The sequence below is a fragment of the Arvicola amphibius genome, chromosome 7 (assembly GCF_903992535.2).
Source record: "Arvicola amphibius chromosome 7, mArvAmp1.2, whole genome shotgun sequence".
Classification (NCBI taxonomy): domain Eukaryota; kingdom Metazoa; phylum Chordata; class Mammalia; order Rodentia; family Cricetidae; genus Arvicola; species Arvicola amphibius.
In genome coordinates this window covers 31,104,789-31,119,886 of record NC_052053.1, presented here as the reverse complement: position 1 = coordinate 31,119,886, position 15,098 = coordinate 31,104,789, and positions in this window count along the sequence as shown.

Below are 15,098 nucleotides of genomic sequence, written 5' to 3'. Positions count from 1 at the left end.
AAGAAAGAAAGAAAGAAAGTTTGTGGAGGTTAGTCCTAGTTCATTGTGAAGGCCCAGAAATGGATCAGCAGAATTCTCTCACCGTCCATAGTATTGGCTGCCAAAGAGTCCTCTCCTTCCAAAACCAAGTGACTTTAGGGAGAAAGTACTGAATTAAATTATTGGTAGGTCAATAAGGTGAGAACACTTCTGTGCTAGGATGAGAGGAAGAGGGATTGAAATGTGGTGTGTGACCTAGGGGTAGTATCTGCTTCTCTCAGGTGCTGCCTTTGGAGTAGAAAAGGGTTTTGTCATCCTTCATGTATTTTTTTAACCTAAAAACTGCATTGTTTTCTTTTGTCATATAAATTTTTAAATGACATTTATTTTTGTATGGTATAAACTAGAAACTAAACTATATTTCAAAAAATGCTTTTTTTTCCTGAACAAAATACGAAATTAGAATGCTGTTTTCAACAATGGTAGGGCTTATTATTCATTCATGGAGAGTTATCAATGAGCCTTGCACCGATGCTTAAAAAAATGTTCATTTTCTGTGAGCATGAGTTCTATGTTCGCCTCAAGGGTTTTACTTGTGGTTTCCTCAGAAGTGTTGTTCTGGAAATACTTGCGTGGAGACTATCATTGGTCCAAGTATCTCTGTGGGGCTGTGGGTTATGTTAGCATGGAACTTGGCGGATCAAAGCCCTGATGAAGAGGACCATGCTGTTAAGATACATCTGCCCTGCACAGGGAACTTTAGCTCATAAAATGAGACCCCCTCAGGGACCAAATATGAACTAACAGCAGAAACTCTGATACAACTCATTGGAGTTGCATCACAGAGCCTTAATTCAGAGTGTGGCAGGCTTATCAATTTCTTGCTTATAACTGGGGGATAGGAGAGAAAGGCACGTCATATGCACGTGCTAGGCACTTTGCTAAGCACTTTATGTAGTTAGGCCATATAACCCTCCAGCAAGTCCGAAAGCTACAGCACATATCTCTGCTTTACAGATGAAGGTCCTGAGACTCAGAGATGTTTGATAAATGAAGCCTTTTCCTTCAGATATAGTGTCTGCGGGATATGACAGGTTTGAACAGAAAAGGGTGTGGAATTTCTCTGCTAGGAAAACTTACAGGTCTGACTTCATGGGAATTGGCCCATCCGATCATGTAGAACGCATCCTGCTTCCCAGGATGACATTTGCATGTGTCCCCAGTTAAAACTTTTTCTTTGGGGAGTAAAGTTATAGCTTCTTTATTTATCCCTCTGGTCAAAAGAGGAGACAGTTGACCTTGCATCTAAAGATGCTTTAAGACAATGGGAATTTGATGTTGTATAGAACTATAAGTACCATTTTTTTTTTAATGTGTGTGCATGGTCACACTCCACTGATATTTTCCAAGTGCTGCATGCAGTCTGAACGGGAGACAAGGAACTGAGCACATTAGAGCCTTCCTGGCTGGTTTACAGGGATAAGGTTCTCAAAGGTACAGATTACCCACTGCCTGGGAAGTAATCGCAGCCATTGTCCACATGCACGGCACACATCCCTAATGCCTTTCAAAATGGCTTTTGTTTAATTCTCTTGAAAGAATGTGATTTTTCTCACCAGCCCTCGCCTCAAAAAGCCAAGGAGGAGCCATTCATGTAGACGGCCCAGGACAAGCTAGCCATTTGACTATTCTGTCACTTTAAACTGTCCATTAAACCTCACCATTGGTGATGGCGTAACATGCAAAGAGCCATGATGTGTATATTAACCTATATGCCACATATTTATTTTTAGACTCCCCCTCACCATCCATGCCAATATGGGATTAATGCCTAAATGTAAATATTGTACACTTTGTAAATCAATAAATAAAGATTTTAAGTGTGTTTCATCAGGCTTCTTCCTGCTAGTGTGTATGTCAATCAGTGGTTAATACACTGGCTTATATTCAAGCCTTGGGATTAGCACCACAGTGGCCCTCTTTCATGGGCTCACTTTCTAGAGATGTTACAGTCAAGAAGTACATACATAAAAGAAACTCTTGTGCCAAGGGATTCATACAGAGGTAAGTGCTCAGAGAATCAGAAGAAAGAGATTGTCAAACTTTTCGATCTGGTCTATAGTTTTCCTTGAATATTTTTTTTGTTAAAACCCATGAACACTGTGTGTGTGTGTGTGTGTGTGTGTGTGTGTGTGTGTTCATACGTGTCATATGTATGGAGGTGAGAGGACAACTTTGGGGAGTTGGTTCTTTCCTGCCAGCGGCAGTCGGAGGACACATTTCAGGAGGTCTCTCCTCCACCGCTGGCTGAAATTCAGTGGGTAGGCTTGTGATGCGTGAACTTTCACCCGCTGAGCCATCTTGTCGGCTCCCCAATGTGCTTCCGCTCCAGCCTTTGTTCTCATTTGTTCCTCTTGTTAGTGGATTATTAAAACCCTGACTACTTCCTTCTGCGAGCAAACTCGTCTTACTTTGTGCAGATTGCCATCATCGCTGTAATTATCTGAATGTAAATTTTTTTGTAGTGGTATTTCAGATTTAAAATATTTCAAATTTAAAATTCAGAGGCAGAGAAATGGCTTCTCTAGAGTCCGCCTTTGTGTTCTAAGGGCAATGCTGACTTTTGCGTATGATCTTATCTCCGAAGCACTGTAAAGTGCTCTGTGCCTGGCTTACATTGATCAGCATGAACACATTTACTGCTTGATGGCTACAGCTTTGCCGCATCCAAGGAAGGTCACACTCGTGGTTTATCTTAAGAGACTGTGATTCCTCTTTGTCCCACAGGATGACATGCGTGATGTCTCCCCCTTTCTCTGGCAGTTTTACTAGGAAGTTATTGTTCAGGTTGCTGAGTTGAAGGTGAAAGGAGCATTAGGAAACATCTGCCGTACCCCCTTTGTTTTCTATGCGTGAGAAAAGAACCCCAAGAGAACCCAGATCGCTTGTTACTGCAGACACTGCACAACTGCATTAAGGATATAATTCTGCCAGGTGTCCCCTCTGCTATGCTAGAGTAATTAAGCATTGGCAACAGGAAGCAGTTTTTCTTTACTCTGGCTGTAGGGTGGGAGGTACTTTGGGTATCATCAAGGCAGGGAATACAGAAAAGGGAAAACTTCCAATAAGAAAGCAAGGAAACCTGATGAAAGAACATTCATCCTGATCTAAGAAGAGAAACACTCAGAGAAATAATCACCTCCAGACTCATGAACTAAAAAAGAAGAACAATTTGGAAAAAAAATACACATTATCATTTAATTGGATATATTTTGGGGTTACTATATATCTGAAATCACGAACTGACCTTCCTAAATCATGTGTTCTAGAGTTCAAGCCTCCACCGACATCCCCGCTTGAAGAGATGCCAGGAATTGTGCTGCCAAATTAGAGAAAGTTCATCTATAAAGAAAGTCTGTTGACAGGCACTGCACTGAGAGTCTTGTGAAGAAATGGGGGGTATAAAATAAGCCAGAATGGTCAGGATGGGGGAACCCAAAGAGACAGCTGACCTGAGCTTGCAGGAGCTCGTGGACACTGGACCACCAGTTAGGGAGCATACATGGGACCGACCTAGGCCCTCTGCATGTGTGTGACAGTTATGTAGCTTGGTCTCTTAGGAAGGCTTCCAACAGTGGGAGCAGGGCCTCTGCCTGGAGCTTAGCTGGCTTTTGGTAACCCGTTGCCCATGCTGGATTACCTCAACATAAGTGGAAGAACTTGGTCATGTCCCAACCTGATGTGCCACGCTTTGTGCAAGTCTATGGGAGATCTGCCTCTTTCTGAAAGGAGATGGAGGAGGTGCGGATGGGGAGGGGGTGGATAGAAAAGGGGAGAGGATTGGAGAAGAGAGAAGGGAAACTGGTTGGTATGTAAAACAAATGAAAAATGTCATTTTAATAAAATAAAAAAGAAAGAAAGAAAGAAAGAAAGAAAGAAAGAAAGAAAGAAAGAAAGAAAGAAAGAAAGAAAGGAAGGAAGGAAGGAAGAAAGAAAGAGTCTATTGAGTGTGGTCATAAGGAAAAAGCACCCCCAGAGTCAGCCAGGGGGCAAATGGAAAAGCTAAAAATAAATCATAACCTCAATAAATCCATTTATCTTTGAGGAGAATTCAGAATCCATGTAACGTCTGGGTCGTACTCTATATGGAGATGCCTGATTGTTGGGACAGAGTCTGCTCCAGAGTCCAAGCATCTGTCCTCTTGGCCGTGTTTTCCTCGCAGCTGACTATGCTTGGCACCCACCCAGCATCTCGAGTGGTCAGGCAGGACTGAGCAATTTGGAGCCTACATCACAAGATGTGAGCAGAGGAGCTGCTCGAAGTGAGAGCTCACACTTGAGTGATTCTTTGTGCTGGGATCTTTGGTGAGAGGTGCTGAGCAGACCGTTGTGGAGGTGAGCACATTTTGGGCTTCCTCCTGACTCAGCCTGGCTTGATTCAGCTTGGCTCTCTGCTGCGTGTCAGCGTCAGGCTTAGCCCTGGCTTTGAAGTTTTTTTTAAATACTTGAAGAGTTGGGCCCATCCCTGACTTTAATATGTTGGACTAATGATACTGTGAATGTCTTGCTGCTGACCTAAGTACCAGGTGTCCTGTGTAGAAACACACCCTCCTTGATGTGGGAGTGGCCAAGACCACCATGAAATTAGAAATTGGACCTCCTGCAAACTCTTTCAAAAATCAGGTGATTAAACACACAACAACAGCAACAACAAGCCTGTAAGTCTTATTTGTAATGAATTATTTAGTCGACCAGTGTGAGGTGTTGAGCCTATGTTCTAGTTGAATTTGTAAACTACAGCCAGAACTGAGACACCAGCTTCATTTTAGAGGTTTAAGAAGACTATTCTGGCAAAAATGATAACAAATCCAAAAGAAAGAGCTCAGCTAACAACAAGAGCTAACTTGTAGAACAGGTGTTGGGACATCATAGATCTACTTTAGGACAGCAGTGAGGTCAATCTTGGGGCAAGATGATAATTAACAGTAGATAAATATAACTTGAAAATGAAACTATCCAAATTCTACATTTTGGACGATTTTTTGCTGAGGCTGTTCTATGGTTATGATCAGTCAGCCCAGGGGATTATTTAGCCCTTCATGCCTAATGGCTAGCAGCTTCCCATTAGTATCCATTAGGGCCCATCATTGTCTGATGGTTTAAACTCTGTAGAGCAAGTCACCTAGCTGACTCAGAGGCACCATTATAAAGGTACTTTATAGCATCCTTAGTAACTCAAGAAGGTGGGATGCTGAGGGCACTCACCTCAACAACACTGGTGCGCTAAGACACTTAATAGGAATCTGTTTCTACCAGTCGCCAGGTCTCCTGTTTAGTGGCCATACTGCAGGGTAAAAAAGGGCCAGAAAAGAAAAACCTGGCCCTGAGACCAGAACCAAAGATACACCTTGCCCCTAATCAATTCAAGAATTGAAATTGAACCAATCCCTGAGCATGGAAACCAACCAATCCTCGAGCATGAAATCCAGCCAATCTCTGAACTTGTCCCAAGCTCAGGAATTGGAATCCGCTCAATCCTCACCCTGAAAATCTCTACCTTGGAAAGGACTGTCCCCTAAGAAATCCTATATAAGCCCTGTACCTGTTCAGTTCGGGGCTGTTCTTTTTCACCCTGGCAGAGGCAGCCACTTTCCTGTATTCCTCCCTCCCATTAAATCTCTTGCGTGAGGTCTGTGGTAACACCTTTCTTTCACAAGAGCAGGTCAGAGTAGAGCAGAGATAGGACAGCTTTCACAGGAGCCAAGCAGAGCAGGAACACAACAGAAGTAGAACACCTTAGCAGGGGAAGCCTGCCCTTGCTGGTGAAAAGTGTTACACTCTGGGGAAGCTGAGCAGAGCTGTAATGTTTCTCCTACCATTGGAGTAAAGAATCATGATTGTATAAACAACCTTAGTGAAGACCAGTCCAGAAAAATTAGTCACTGACTGCTTCTTTGGGGCCCAAGTTTCAAGTCACCTCCATGTCCACTGAAAACAGTGCTTGGAACACAGTAGGTACGTGGAAAGCATATATCAGTTAGTTCACAAGACACTGAAAAAAAAGATGGTGCTTTCTCTGAGTACCATAACAAGAGTAACAAAACAAGAGTTAAAACCAAGACTGCCCTTCTGCTAGCTCTGGCCTACATAGACACATTTTCACATTTGAAATTTGTACCCTCCAAGAAAATTCTGGTGCCAAACGCTGCGAGGCTATCATCTCTCGCTGGGTGCAGCATACATTGTTAAAGCTTTTGTGCATAGCAATTTGCCTGGGTGTATTAAGGGCTCTGTGAATGGACATATCCCGACCTAATAAGCCTTGTTCTGTCAACTGCCTGGAATATAGAAACGCTGCTCTGATCAAACATGTACCTTGCAACACCATTTGTAACTCAGAAAACTAATCAGGACAGACTGAATGGGCAGGTGTGGGGGTGGTTAAGTCAATCACTGGACATCCACTTGGTGCAGCATCGTAAAATGTGGTTTCCCTGAAGAAGTTTTTAATGTCAAATGAACACAAGGGTGCTATCATGCTCTGTTGAAAGTGTTATACTTTTCAAGAAGCAAAGACACAGAAAAAAAAAAGGAATAAAGAAAATGAACCAAAGCACTCCCAATTACTTTTTATGATAATAATTTCCTGTTTTCCTTTTGAAAAAGTATTTTTATGTAATGCAGTTGTATTACTTTCATAATAAAAAGCACGGGGATAATAAACAGTGAAGCCTATATGTGTTAGGCTATTGGCTGTGATAACGTGGAATTAAACTTCGTTTTTAATGCAGCTGGCAACCCAAGGTTGGTCTCTGACTCCTGCTTGCACTGTGTGCCATCCTGGCAGCTCATGTTAGGGCCTTGGGAGCCTTACAAGCAACCAATGCTGGATCCACCCCCGGACAGTGCATTATACTGATCTTGGATACAAAGCTCTGAAGAGCAAAGCTTCAGAACCCACTATGAGGGGCTTTCTTTTGGGCCACCAACCAGCTCCCGTCATGGCATGGAGACTTATTGGTAGTAATGAATGCTTAGCCTTAGCTTAGGCCCATCCCGTGAGTCACATAGCTTACTTCAGTCTGTTTCTCTACATCTGCGTTTTGTTCTGGGGCTTTCTACCTTTCTTTCTGTATGTCCTATTCTGTGTCTGTCTGGCCCCGGGAGTCTTCCTCTCTTTCTCCCTTATACTCCCTCTCTCTCTTCTCCTACTTCTCCTCTCTGCCCACTAGCCCTGCCTATTTCTCTACTTCCGAGCTATTTATTACTGCTTAATTCAGCTTTTTAGTAGACCGATCAGATGTGCAACACATCTTTACATAGTTAAACAAATGCAGCATAAACACATGTAACACAGCTTTACATAAATAAAGCAATATTCTGCAACATAAAAAATGTAACACTTCTTGCCTACTTAGACAAATATTCTACAACAACCCATAGTTCAATCTCACAGCAAAGTCTGTAAAGACTCATTGATCTTTAAATAGTGCCACAAAGCCAGGCGGTGGTGGCGCATGCCTTTAATCCCAGCACTCGGGAGGCAGAGGCAGGCGGATCTCTGAGTTCGAGGCCAGCCTGGTCTACAAGAGCTAGATCCAGGACAGGCTCTAGAAACTACAGGGAAACCCTGTCTCGAAAAACCAAAAAAAAAAAAAAAAAAAAAAAAAAAAAAAAATAGTGCCACAAGTAATCATTCTCTTTCTCCCTAATAGTATAATTAGGTGAACTTTAAAATAAATTTTTTTTGTAAAGGTGGCAAGCACCATGCCTCTTTATTCCTTGAAATTAATTGTTCACAACCTTCCTAATTCTGCAGCCTTTTAATACAGTTCCTCGTGTTGTGGTGACCCCAACCATAAAGTTATTTTTGTTGCTACTTCATAACTGTAATATGAATTGTAATGTAAGCAGTTTTGGAGATAAAGGCTTGTCAAAGAGGTCGCAACCCACAGGTTGAGAACCATTCCTTGATATGGCGGCTATATGAACTGTGTGTCCAAAAGTCTATTTAATAAGCTTCATTCCCATGCAGTGGTGGTGAAATGGATATAAACTTTAAAGGGGGCGTGGAAGAGAATAATAAGTCACTAAGTGATAGAATCTGTGTTTTTAAAATTTCTTGGAGGTCATTTTATACTAATACTTTGCCAGGTGACTTAAAGTACATACACACACACACACACACACGCACACGTGTATGTGTATATATATATATATATATATATAATTAACTGTTATATTACTCATCTCCACCTTCTCTTGTATTGACCTCCCTTCCACTCTCTAAGCAGCCCCCCATCCGTCCCCCTATCAGACCCATCAGATTACTAGTATTTTACTAGTCCCATCTATTGCTCCCCCTGTTCCGGCAATAGTCACCTTTTACTTTCGTGGTCTCAGGGAACATTGTGGAAGAGGGGACAGAAAGACTGTAAGAACCAGAGGATCGGAGAGTCTGCTGTGAGATTGTGTGTTTCTGCTTCTGGGGTCCTGGCAGGCTCTCTCCCTCACACCCCTGCTTCCAGGAGGTTCTACCAAGTTGTCTCCCTCACACCCCAGCTCTATATTTTTGAATTTAGCCACACATCAACCACATTTTTCTGTCAACAAGGAGGGCTGTAGAAGATCACTCTCAATGGTTGGTCAGTATTGTTTTATGCTGGTGCTACAATGTGCTTCACCATTTCCTCCCATTTCTAAGTGTTTATTGTTTCATCCTTCGCTAGGCAACTGCTCACCACTAAGGTAAATCTAAGCCCCCTTTGAAAGATGGTATATACAGACAATGCATGCACGCTGAAGTACGAAGTAATTAAGTAGAAAAGGATAAAATCTTTTCACTCCTATCTCTCATCATCCTGTGGCAACCAACATTGTTAATAATATATTGAATGTGCTTTATATATTCTTCATGCACACAAAATCAAATGAATATATTCATATAGTCATGGGACTGAGTTCATATAGAGATGCAGAGTTCTGGAATTAGAGTGCCTTTTAATTCATGGCTGGCACTCCCACACCTAAGGCTCAGAGAATATGGTGGAAGAGGAGGCAGAAAGATTTTAAAAGCCGTCCAGGTGTTTTCTGTGAGATATTACGTCTTTTCCATAGCATCAGGAGCTACACTCATAATGTCTCACCAACATGACTGTACAAGCATGAACTGAACAAGGATGACACCAATGGTCATGCCAAAGGGGACCAGGGAAATCCCACAAAGCCTCAGCTCCGCACAAGGAACTCTAGGCAACTGAGGGAAGCTAGGAGCAAGAGAGGTGGCCTTACCCAGGGAAGAGCACTATGACTGGTTGTCAAGTGTCAGATGGTCGGCCCTGAACATACATGCAAGCAACATTATACACACTTAACACATTGTATTTAGGAACACACACACACACACACACATACATTTATGGGTGGAGCAACAATGAAAAGAGAGGTCAGAAAAAAAAGAAGCCATGAATTTGAATGAGCGTGGGAAGCAGTATATGGGAGATTTTAAAGGGCAAGAAGAGAAGGGGAAATGCTGTGATTAGCTTATAAAATCTAAAAGACTACATCATTAAATAAATTAAAACATCATGTTTGAGGCCTTTTATTGTCCAATACTAGTAGGTGACTCAATTCTCTAATGGGTCTGTTTGTATAGTTGTAAGATACACTGCTAACTTATTCAACCTATCCCTCTCCGGACTCAAATGCAGCATAATCTAACAGTGGCGTCTAAATTGGTCTATCAGAATCTGTCCTAAACACCTGTCGTACTGTCTGGTTTATGTGTCAACTTGACACAAGCCAGTGTTATCAGAGGAAAGAGCCTCAACTGAGGAAATGCCTAGGAGATCCAGCTGTAAGGTGTTTTCTCAATTAGTGATCGATGGAGGAGGGCCCAGTCCGTGGTGGGTGGGGCCATCCCTGCACTGCCAATCCTGGGTTCTTTAAGAAGGTGGACTGAGCAAGCCATGGGAAGAAAGCCAGGAACCAGCATCTTCCCTGGCCTCTGCATCAGCTCCTGCCTCCAGGATCCTGCCCTACTTGATTTCCTGTCCTGACTTCCTTCAGTGATGAACATCAATGCTGAAGTGTAAGCCAAATAAACCCTTTCCTCATCAACTTGCCTTTTGGTCACAATGTTTTGTCACAGCATGTAGGGCCCATGGGTCTACCCCTGCTTCCGGGTTTCATTTTGAGGACAGTTTCTGGCCAGGCAGCATTTCCTGTTTGTTTCTGTACTCCCTCTGCCCTGCATGGTGATTAGCTGGGCATTGTTGACTCCACCTTTGGCATGGTAATTGCCCACCTTCGGGGTGGGGGGAGGGGTTGATATTCCGTTGTGCAGCAGCTAGGTATTAAGGTTTTCCCTAAGTTTGAAAACACGGCATTCAGCTGATCTCCTTTCGAAAGACCCAAGTCTCTCGTGTGGCGTTCTTTCCATCTCCAGGCCCTTGCCCGGCTCGTGTATGGAACTGTACCAAGAGTAAGGCAGGCGCAGGTGTTACAACAGCAATAGAACCCCTAACTAAGACACCTGTGTATCCTTCAGAGCTGACACTTTAATCACTTAGAGAAGAGCAATGATTCCATATGTATTTTTTTACAAGTTTTTACAAGTTTTGTGCTTTGTTGCCAAGTGTCCCTCTGAAACAGCTGTTAACTTAGGTTTTTTAACAAGGGGGCATGTTCAACACCTATAGCTGGACCTTTTCTCTACACACGGTCTTTCATCAGTGGTCGATCCTCCGAGTGGCTCATTTTCTCACTTGGAAAGATCAGCAAGACCATTTCCATCAACCGGGTGGAGGGAAGTGGGTGTGTGGACAGCAGAGGCTCTTCCTTTGCGCACCCTGGACTTTCCCTGGAGGGAAGCAGCTCACAGATAAGTCGTGTTGTTTCTCGGGGAGATTTGGTGCTGGCTCTCTGGTTGGTCCTGCAGGACTCAATTTGTTCTAAAGGCCAGCGATGCCCACTGTGCATCAGATCACGAATCAACTGATATATGGCAACACTGAAGATCCCATTTTAGCCCTGCTAATGGTCTGTGTCCGTTCTCACATGACTGATGTTCTGGTCTCCCCTCTATTACACCGACTGGAAACCTTACCACTTTTGTTACCTAGGACCCTGGGAGTGTAGTGGAGATCAATACTCCTGCTGTGTATAGAGACGATGAGGGATGCTTACTGTTATCTTCCTCTGGTGGAATAAAAACGCCATCCTCACTAACCTTCCCATTCTGTGGGCACAAGTCTCCCTATTCTGAAGTTCTGAAAAATTAGCAAAATAAGAGTATCACCTTAGGTCAACTAATATCAGGGGTAAATGTACTAGAGTAACTAATAAATAAGAGAAAATGCCCAATTTCAAAGCCCAAGTATCAGTAACAAACATAAAAACAAATTAGCAAGCCATCTCAAGATATTCAAATGACCAGCTGGTATGTGTTGAAGGAAGAACATCCACACCATTGTGAAGCCACAGTGACCTTCAAAGTAGTTAAAGCAAGTATTTTATGTCTTCTACATGAGGTCATGGGTGCACAGAGGGGTGTTGCAACTTATCCCAGGTCACACAGTATATTGGCGGAATTAAGATTAACAGTTATAGCAAATAAGAATAACATGGTCAATCCTCACTAGCACACGCCTATTCGATATTGAAGAGGAATTCTTTGATGTGCAGACTGTTTCTGTTGTGCGAAATAAAATGGCGAACTAAATTCACCGAGTTAAGTAGATGAGGGTCCATTCTGAACACTCTGGTCATCGTCCAGTCTGCTGCCCGTTTCCTCCGAACAGCACCCGTGCTGGGCACAGGTTGCACGAAACTCTTGGTTCTCGATTTTTAAAATTATCTCTCTATAACTATGGAACACTTATCTTGTTCATGGTTAATAAGATGAGCAGGCGCAGGCTCAAGGAACATTAGACGGAATTCCTTGTAACTGCACCAAACAGCTGCTATTTTCACTAGTGGTAAAATCAATAGAAAAATGGCTTTCATTTAAGCAATTCTAGTACTTTTGTCACAAATAGTTGAGGGTTCTTTCTGCTCAAATGGAAATTGCAAAAAAGGCAAAGAGGCGCTTCCTTAATGGCATAGCCCTGAGCCTTGCCTGGGAGAGGCTTCCGGGTGACCCTTTCAGAGCCAGAGCCTTGAGAACAGAGGTGCGGTTCTGGCTTCCAAAGTCCGAGGCTTCCTGTGGTCTGTCGAGTTCTGGTGATCCAGTGCTGACCACCTGGTATTACAGCGCCACCCTTTGGGTGGCAGGGCGGCGGGTTCATAGCCACTGTAGGTGATTGGGTGGCTTCCTGGAACCCTCGGCAGCCAGGGTGCAGAGATCCTCCAGGTGCTCTCTCCTCATTGCTTCATCTTGCAATCTCAGCTCTCTCTAGTCTCTCTCTAGTCTCTAGTCCACCCCAGCGCCTCTCTCTCTCTCTGAAACTTCCCTGCTGTAACAGCTCTAAGTGTCTGAGGTATAGTTTGTATAACCAGTTTAGCCCATTCAACCCAGGATACAAAGTCACAAGTAGGCGAAAAGCCACCTGGAGGAGGCTTTAGTGGGGCCTGTGATGCAGCGAGGGTGGAGTACCCAGGTGATGGAGGACTCTCATTGGCTAATAAAGAAACTGCCTGACCCATTTGATTGGCCAGCCCTTAGGTGGGCGGAGTAGACAGAACAGGAAGAAGGAAGTGAGGTAGATGGCTCAGTCAGATGCTATGCCTCTCCTAAGTTAGACAGACTGCCATGCCTCTGCACAGGGAGAGAGATGCGATGGAGCCAGCCATTCAGACATGCTGAATCTTTCCCGGTAAGAAACCACTTTGTGGTGCTACACAGATTATTAGATATGGGTTAGTCAAGATGTGAGTAAGAGGCTGAAAATAATGGGCCAGGCAGTATTTAAAAGAATACAGTTTGTGTGTAATTATTTCAGGGTAAAGCTAGCCGGGTGACCAGGAGCAGGGCGGCAGGAATGCAGCCCACAGCTAATCACTACACCCAGGAGAGATGTCCTTCCTCACGCTGGGAGAGGGTGGCAGGGGACTACTTAGACAGGCAGCCACAGGTGTGCACTATCACAGGCTGGGAGGGGGGTGCCTCCTCCTCTTGGTGGAGACATGCTGGGATGTGGTGAAGAGCAACGAGGAGTGGGTTCATGGTGAGTGGTTGATGGAAGGTCATTTAAGGGTGTCTGAAGGCCTACACAGAGCCTATGCAAGCACAAGCCAGATACTGGAACAATAGCTCTGGTGGCTGGGTAACTTGAAAGGACATCTTTGGGTAGCTGCCCCGGAAGTCTTTTCCAGCTATTGGTGGCTGAATAGGAGCCATGGAGGTTTTAAAACAATCATGGTTGTCTCACAATAGCTGGGAGGACTACCAAGAGACCAATGGCTTGATTGACGTGTACCCTGAAACTGTGGGTGTTGGGGCTCCCTCGGTGCAATTCAGAAGCAGAAAATGGTGGCTGTCTGGAATTGGGGAGTCCCAGAGACAGTGGCAGGACTTCCATACCTGGCCTCCACGCCCACTTTGTCTGGGGCTGTTGGCTGGTTTTGCTCTGGGGCGTCTACAGTGGGTGCGGAGTGGTGGGGTGGAGGTGATGGGGTGTTTGATAGCTTGTTTCTGATAACTTTATGTAAGAACTGAAAGCAGCCAAGAGTACATACACCAATGACATGTCATGAAGTTGATGTGCTCAACATTACCGAATAATTATCAATCCCCAGCCAAATACTCCTGGGCAGCAGTGGGCCCTCTGCTTGGCCCTATTTTCAGGTAGTGATATGTAACAGAGTTAACAACTCATCCTGCTTAAGGGGCAAAGGCTGTGTATAACCAGGTGGGCAATTTGTAAGGATGTCCTTGAGAACCTAGGTGGGACAGTGGAGCGCGTTGTGGACACAGAAATCTGAGGGGGTTGAGATGGGGGCAAATGTCCACAAGTGGCTTCTTGAATATCCTTGCTAAAGAAATGGAATAAGCGGCAAAGTTCCTTTTTACCTTCTAAGGAGCCCCAGCTGGTGGAAATAGACAGAGAGAACACATTGTATTGCTGTAACACCCAGAAAGCATATTTTAAAGGGTTTTTTAAAAAAAATTTAAAAATGTACTCTCTGCCGTGACCAGAGAGCATCACGCCGTCATAGCCAACAACATGAAAGCTTGAACAGCTTCAAAAAGAAAGGATTTTTGTTCTATTTCTTCCTTGCTAGTGTTACACAACGCAAACCGCAAAAATGCAACCGCGAACGGCAACTCATTGTCATTCTGGAATTAAGGTTTAGCTCCCAGCTGCCTTGTGACACTTGCCATTCTTTGGTAAAGGGAAAGGAAGGAGAGTTCTCTTCAGGAAAGTTTGAAGGCCACTTAAAGCCTTTCTGCCAGGAAGCACACACATTCACTCGTTCTCACTTTTTATTGGCCAAAGTATATCATAGGGCCAAGTTGCTACCAGAGAGTAATGCAGAACAAATCTCTCCTCCAAGGACAGGGGGATCAATAAGCCACAAAGAGGCAAGCAGAGCATGGAAAAGACAGGAAATTGAATTTGCAAGCAAGCACTCAGGTTTAGATACAGCTGTGTAAGGCCTGGGAACATCAGGTTCATCAAAAACCAGTTGGGTCTTTTGGCGTGCTCTAGCTCATTGCTCTTAAATGATAACATGAGCAGTGGTCTTTATTGGCTACCCTCCATAATGCGATGATGTAAAGGCCTTATCGGGGATGACACCACAAATGCATGCCACAGAAAATGGAGAACTATAGCTTGTATTCAACAGGAAGCTTTGCCTCTCTGGTTAGTATCCATAGTGTAGGAAGGGGCTCTACATGCTACTATGGGGAAAAAGAACTCACTAATCGCACACTCAGCTAGGAACCCTGCAAGATATAATAATGACCTGCCTGCAAGATGTGCTTACTGGTGCAATAGTAACAGGGAGGTTGTAGAAGTTACTGACTACTTTTTAAAATTGGATTTAAGGTCTGTTCCATGAGACGAATCCCATACCTGGCACTGTCCATGAAGCCAGGAACCTGAGGCTAGATATGTCCTGGGCCCTACAGGAAGTCCTACTACTATTATTATGCTAAATGAAAAGCAATAAAA